Raw genomic sequence first — 6,340 nt, 5'->3', positions numbered from 1 at the left:
CTATTTTTTGTCCGGAGTTCATATATCTTTACATCATGTACTACCCGTTCTACATGTTTGTATTGCAGGATCATAGTCCAAGTGATCGAATCACCTAGTGCTCGGGCTTCCCCACCGATCAACTGGTCAGACCGCTCGGTTCATGAACTCCGTCGCCGACCAGTTGATCGGACTGTTTGCTGGTCGCTTCTACTTAATTCTCACTTCGCCGTCGACCAGTTGACTAGACTGTTCATCGCTCGTGCTTCATCGCCAGCTATGCCAGGGACTCCTCGGCACTCGGTTTCTTCGTGCTCGAGGAGTAAGTGGACACACTTCATCGCACGGACGTTGCCAGCTACATCGGGGACTCCTCAGTGCTCAGACCTCGCCAGCTTCGCTTGGGACTCCTCGATGCTCGAACATCGCCACCTACACCGGGGACTCCTCGGTGCTCGGTCATCGCCAGCGACGCCGGGGACTCCTCGCTCCTCGGTGCTCGGACCTCGCCAGCGACTCCTCGACGCTCGGACATCGCTAGCCTTGTCGGAGACTCCTCGGTGCTCGGACATCACCGTCTATGTCGGGGACTCCTCGGTGCTCGGTCATCGCCAGCGACGCCGGGGACTCCTCGCTCCTCGGTGCTCGGACATCGCCAGCTTCGGCGGAGACTCCTCGGTGCTCGGACATCGCCACCTATGCTGGAGACTCCTCAGTGCTCGGTCTTCGCCAGTGACGCCGGGGACTCCTCGCTCCTCGGTGCTCGGACATCGCCAGCGACGCCGGGGACTCCTCCCTCCTTGGTGCTCGGACATCGCCAGCGACGCTGGGGACTCCTCCCTCCTCGGTGCTCGGTCATCGCCAGTAACGCCGGGGACTCCTCGCTCCTCGGTGCTCGGTCATCGCCAGCGAAGTCGGGAACTCCTCGCCCCTCGATGCTCGATCGTCGTCAGGGACTCCTCGCTCTTCGATGCTCGGTCATCGCCAGCAACGCTGGGGACTCCTCACTCCTCGGTGCTCGATCATCGCCAGCGACGCTGGGGACTCCTCGCTCCTCGGTGCTCAGTCATCGCTAGCGACGTCGGGACTCCTTGCTCCTCAGTGCTCGAACATTGCCAGTGACGTCGGGAACTCCTCGCTCCTCGGTGCTCGGTCGTCGCCAGCGACGCCCGAGACTCCTTGCTCCTCAATGCTCGGTCATCGCCAGCGACGTCGAGACTCCTCGCTCCTCGGTGCTCGGTCATCGCCAGCGACGCTGGGGACTGCTCGCTTTTCGGTGCTCGGACCTCGCCAGCTTCGCTAGGAACTCCTCGGTGCTCGGACATCGCCAGCTACGTCGGGGACTCCTTGGTGCTCGGTCATCGCCAGCGACGTCAGGGATTCCTCGCTCCTCGATGCTCGGTCATCGCCAGCGACGTCGGGAACTCCTCGCTCCTCGGTGCTCGGACATCGCCAGCGACGCCGGGAACTCCTTGCTCATCGGTGCTCAGACAACGCCAGCGACACCGGGGACTCCCTTGCTGGTCGGATCTTGCTACGTCTCATCGGTGTGCTATCAAGTTGCTCCATGCTGTTCGGATCAGGGTGCTGATCTTGGGCAGCTCGTCTGGGGTCTTGATACGCGCATGTCAGACGACGTCGGCAAGCTTTCAGACCTTTTTCCTTTGACCCTGCTACAAGATTCATTCTTTATCTTCCAGCATGCTTGGGGACTAAGTGGGCACACTTCACCTTGTGGTGAATGTGCCTTTTCTCATCTCGTGGCTACGCCCGAGGACTGGCTGCCTGCTCGGCTGATCTTCTACTTTCTGACCCTGGCACCATGCGACTACGTCACCTACTGTCAGGCTCGGGGACTAGCTGTGGGGGTATGGCCCCCGATATCTACAAGACAAGACATGAGCCGCACCATCAGAGGTGGCCCGGCCTACAAGATCAAGGCGTGCACGACGCATCTCGGCGTGCACCGCAAGCTATTGTATAATACCAAATAGGATACTTTTTTTGTAACTCTGTCCCTCCAGACTATATAAGGAGAGGCAGGGGTCCCCTAGTGGACAGATCTATCTACTACATCTCAATACAATACACCAAAGACACAGGACGTAGGGTATTACGTCGATTAGACGGTCCGAACCTGTCTAAATCGCTGTCTCTGCGTCTTGTGTCATCATCCGGTTCCTGATTACGTGCACCCCCATCGACAAATCTACCATCGCGGGATAACCCTCGGTGGACTGCCGACGATATTCTGTCGACAGTAATCCTATGGAATCAATGCCAGCTTATTGAATTTACTTTTCTGAACCTTTGTGTTCTCATGTTTCAGCTTCTGAACCTTTGTGTTCTCATGTTTCAGATTCTAGGCATTAACTTCATCTAATCGAAGGGGATACGTATCATAGAGATATTAGCCTATCTAATGTTGCTTCAACTAGTAATTTTTCTTTTACCATGAAGTAAAGGTTAGTTTACAAAAATTATTGTTGCTTTAGATGATTATTTCCTTAAGTTTGTGCAGTCTTAATTTTACCAATGTGGTCTTCCATCTATTGAAAATTTAAATTAGCTAGTCTCTTTCATTTATCTCAAAACAACTGTGTCCATCAATTGAAAATACCAGAGTTCATGCTTCCTCATCCCTATACTAAAACTTTGAGGTAAAATAAGACAGGTTTGAGTTGTTATTGTGTATTGCCTAGATGTCAAACTTAGATCATCTCAGGCATAGTTCTCATTATTCAGTGCATATCACAATTCAAGATGTTAACTCATGGGTTATAGATGAATGCCGCACATGTATGGTACTAAAGATATGTTTACCTTAGTTTTGGTGACATATGCAGGTGCTTTCTATCGAAGAGCAGTTGTGCTTAGTTTACTAGAAAGAGACTTATTACCTGTAAAGGATATGGGTATAGATATATACAAGGTAACAAGTTGCATTTCTTTAGATCTTGCAATTTGACACAAGTTCATTTAAGTTGACTGGTTATTATTTCACACATGTATAGTGTTAGCATTGAAGTTACTGTTGGCTTCTTGCTGACAAAACGAAGCTGTCGGAGGATAATGTTGCAGATTAGTATTTTATATTAGTTAATAGTAGTACACGGGTGTTCACCGTCAGGATAGCTTATTCTTGCTTTTTTTTGTAAAAGGAATGATCCTTAGGTTAGGCACTGTAAGTTTCATGGTTAGCTGTTTTTTTATATTTTCCAAAGATATATCTTTATGTATCAACAAATTGAATAAATAATAATTGCTTGCTATTGCAAGTTTATTAGTTGTATTTTCTCTACTGTGAAAAATGTCATTGTATATGGTGTCTAGTGGTGGCTGGACAGGCTAGTGTTATAAATAAGTAGCCAATGTGAAAAAAATTATCAATGTAAATGTGCCCAAAAATATTATTCATTACAAAAAATGTGGTCGTTATTACTAAAACATGGTTGTTAGTGCCTCATGATAGATGGTGTAGAAATATTAACGATGAAAAATATGGTCGTTGTTATTAGAAATGTGGTCGTTACATGTTGAGTATCAACGACCACATATCGTTCGGTCGTTGAAAAGTTAACGACCGGAAATATTATGTGGTCGTTAATTGTATTAACGACGTAGCTTTTAACGACCATGGACGACCACATATTTGTGGTCATTAATAACTCTTAACGATCACATTTGGACTCTTAACGACCACATATCCCGTCGTTAATAAGTTTTCAAAAAAAAAGAGATATGTTCTCAAGGAGCAAAGTAGAATTAGGTTAGCGACCATATATATCCGCACACATACATATCTTGATTTGATTGTATGACTCAACTCCCTCTGGATACGTTGTTTGACTTTACAATATATGCATTACAAGTATGTTCTAACTTTCTCCCTACCTATGAATTCCACATAAAGCCTTAGTGGTATGAAGAGAAAAAGGCACAACAAGTTATGCCTTGGTGAGGATACACAAATACCACATATATTGAGAGACTTGAGAGTGTCATACAATGGAATCTCTGAGTTTTATTTTGAAAACTTATAAAAACTCTAGAATAATGGTGGAACGAAGAACTTGAGACATATTGCTTGACTTGATCATTTTGTCTTTCAATTGCTCAAGACCCAAGTGAAGGCTAAGAAGTCCCGAGGTTGAAGGTAATATGAGTAAGTTTGAAAGTCATATCAGTTTATTCTAATCCGGAGGAGAATTCTTAATTGAACGCATGTGTACTTTTGAGCCGTGAAATCATTGTAGCAACTCCTGATCCATTACTGAGTTTGGCTTTGCTCAGGGACTAGCAAATGTTAAGTGTGGGGGAGCTTGTTGACGGTCATTAACATCAATCATAAACCATCAACATAACCTGCATATTTACTTAATTCCATCACCAAACATAGGTCTAGGGGTTTAAACTAATAAATTCAACAAGTTTTGGTGAATCTATCTTTGCAGGAGGATTTATTCAGAAAATCGTCAAGGTGGACCCAAACGTCAGACTTAATCGCGCTTAACCGCGGCGTAAACAACTCCAAAAGGTTTCAAAGGACACTAGAGGACACCACACCGAAGAAGACTGTGAGAGGCTTCCAGGTGGGGCCAGCCTGTAGGCCGGCCAGCCTGTGGGGCCACCTATCAGCCTTCGCCTCGCTACGTCGGTTCTTCACCGCCTTAAAGATTGCATCTACGCCGTTTATTCAAGTCGGTTTGATCCGAGGGTCCAGAATTGACGCTACCCCCTATATATTTAGCCCTATACCCCCCTCCCTAGAGACATCCTAAAACCCTAATTCATCTCTCATTCAGATCAACACACCAGGAGGATTAGGTCTAGAACTCTCCAATGTAGTAGATTAGTAGCTCGGGAGTGAGGGTCGAACTAGGCTCATGCTCAAGTTCCGGATCTAGTCTTGGAGGCTTGACAAAACCTTATATCTTCACTTTTACATTTTGTAAGACTTATTATCAATTTATCATATTCCTATCTACATGGCTATGCTTACTTTAAATATATATCTTGCTTAGTTAAGGTTAACATTACTTGTGTGTGGGTTCATAGAGCGCTTAGCTTGCTAGTTTACCGGTTGGGCTAACTAGCCGAGCCTCGTGTAAGCATGGTGCTTATACGATGCTCTACCTGTGAGTACACCTTGTTCCCTGGTTGTGTGGTAGCAGCGGGAGGTGACAACCCCATCTATCCTTTGTAGTCAATACCAAATTGAGCAGGTTCTTAAATTATAGGACCGTAGTCGCGTCAGTAGAGTTATCCTTTTGTGGTGCTCTACTGTCTAAGCGGCGTCCCAAAGTGCACAAGAGTAGAGTTAGTCTTAGCTATAGTTGAATGTATACATACTTTGACCATGTAATAAGAATGTCACAGGAATCTACCTCACCCGTTGTTCTCCTGAGCTAACTAGTTTGCATTCTCTTAGTGATCTATCCCCTGAGTGTCATTATACATAATTCCTATCATTTCATTTACCCCTACTCTAGCTATGCTGGTATGTTGATTAGTAGATACTCCTTGGTTATTCAATAATCTTTATTCCATTGTTTCCCTATGGCAAAATATAAATAACTATACCTAGAATACTCCCAGTAAAATGCTACAACGGTATTATATGCGCTTGCAGAACCCTTCATATTCTATTTGTGTTAATAAATACCAACAGTTGTTTTTAAAATTATTTATTGTAATCAACAAATATGTATTTTTAATTATTTATGGATAAGTAGGCCATTAATTAATTATCCTCTACCATGGTGTGTTTAATATGCTTCATGTAATTATATTTGATTTATATTTATATATATCTAAAGTATATACAATTATTCTCAAGTATTTATTAATTTGATTCCTTTATATATATCAGAATAAGTAGTCCTTTAATGTATTTTCTTTGGTTGTTGTTGTAAAAGATGGAGTACAAGAACTCTTAGATGTATGGTTCATTAAGGTTCAAGGAAGGTTTTTATGAAGAGGTGGATAAATTTATTAAAGCCGCAGAGAAGCATGCAATGACGTTGACAGAGAATAAGGATATAATTATTTGTCCATGTAAAGATTGCAAGAACCATATGGCATGGATAGATGTGACTATCATCAGATCATATTTGATTATGCGAGGATTTGTTGAGGACTACACAGTGTTGATTCATCATGGTGAAACGATTGTTGTTAATGATGAGGATGAGGAGGAAGATGACACCGAAACCCTAGAATCCCTGTCCCAATATTCAGCAGAGCTTTATGCACAAATGGATCCTGAGTTTGGCAATGAACAAGGTGGTGATGTTGGTGAATGGGATGGTAACGACGAAGGTGATGCCAATAATGATGGTGAAGCAAGTGTCGGGGATGA

General features: G+C 44.5%; 1 long non-coding RNA gene across 1 annotated transcript; it reads left to right on the top strand.

Moving 5' to 3' along the window:
- The first annotated feature begins 666 nt into the window (after positions 1-666).
- Positions 667-3,265, top strand: LOC136485075 (uncharacterized). Its single transcript, XR_010766313.1, has 2 exons — positions 667-2,911; positions 2,994-3,265. It is a non-coding gene; the product is annotated as an uncharacterized lncRNA (long non-coding RNA).
- Positions 3,266-6,340: the final 3,075 nt, after the last annotated feature.

The sequence above is a fragment of the Miscanthus floridulus genome, chromosome 10 (genome assembly GCF_019320115.1).
Source record: "Miscanthus floridulus cultivar M001 chromosome 10, ASM1932011v1, whole genome shotgun sequence".
Lineage (NCBI taxonomy): Eukaryota > Viridiplantae > Streptophyta > Magnoliopsida > Poales > Poaceae > Miscanthus > Miscanthus floridulus.
Note: the sequence above shows the minus strand (reverse complement) of the source record. Positions and strands in the feature narration are given on the sequence as shown.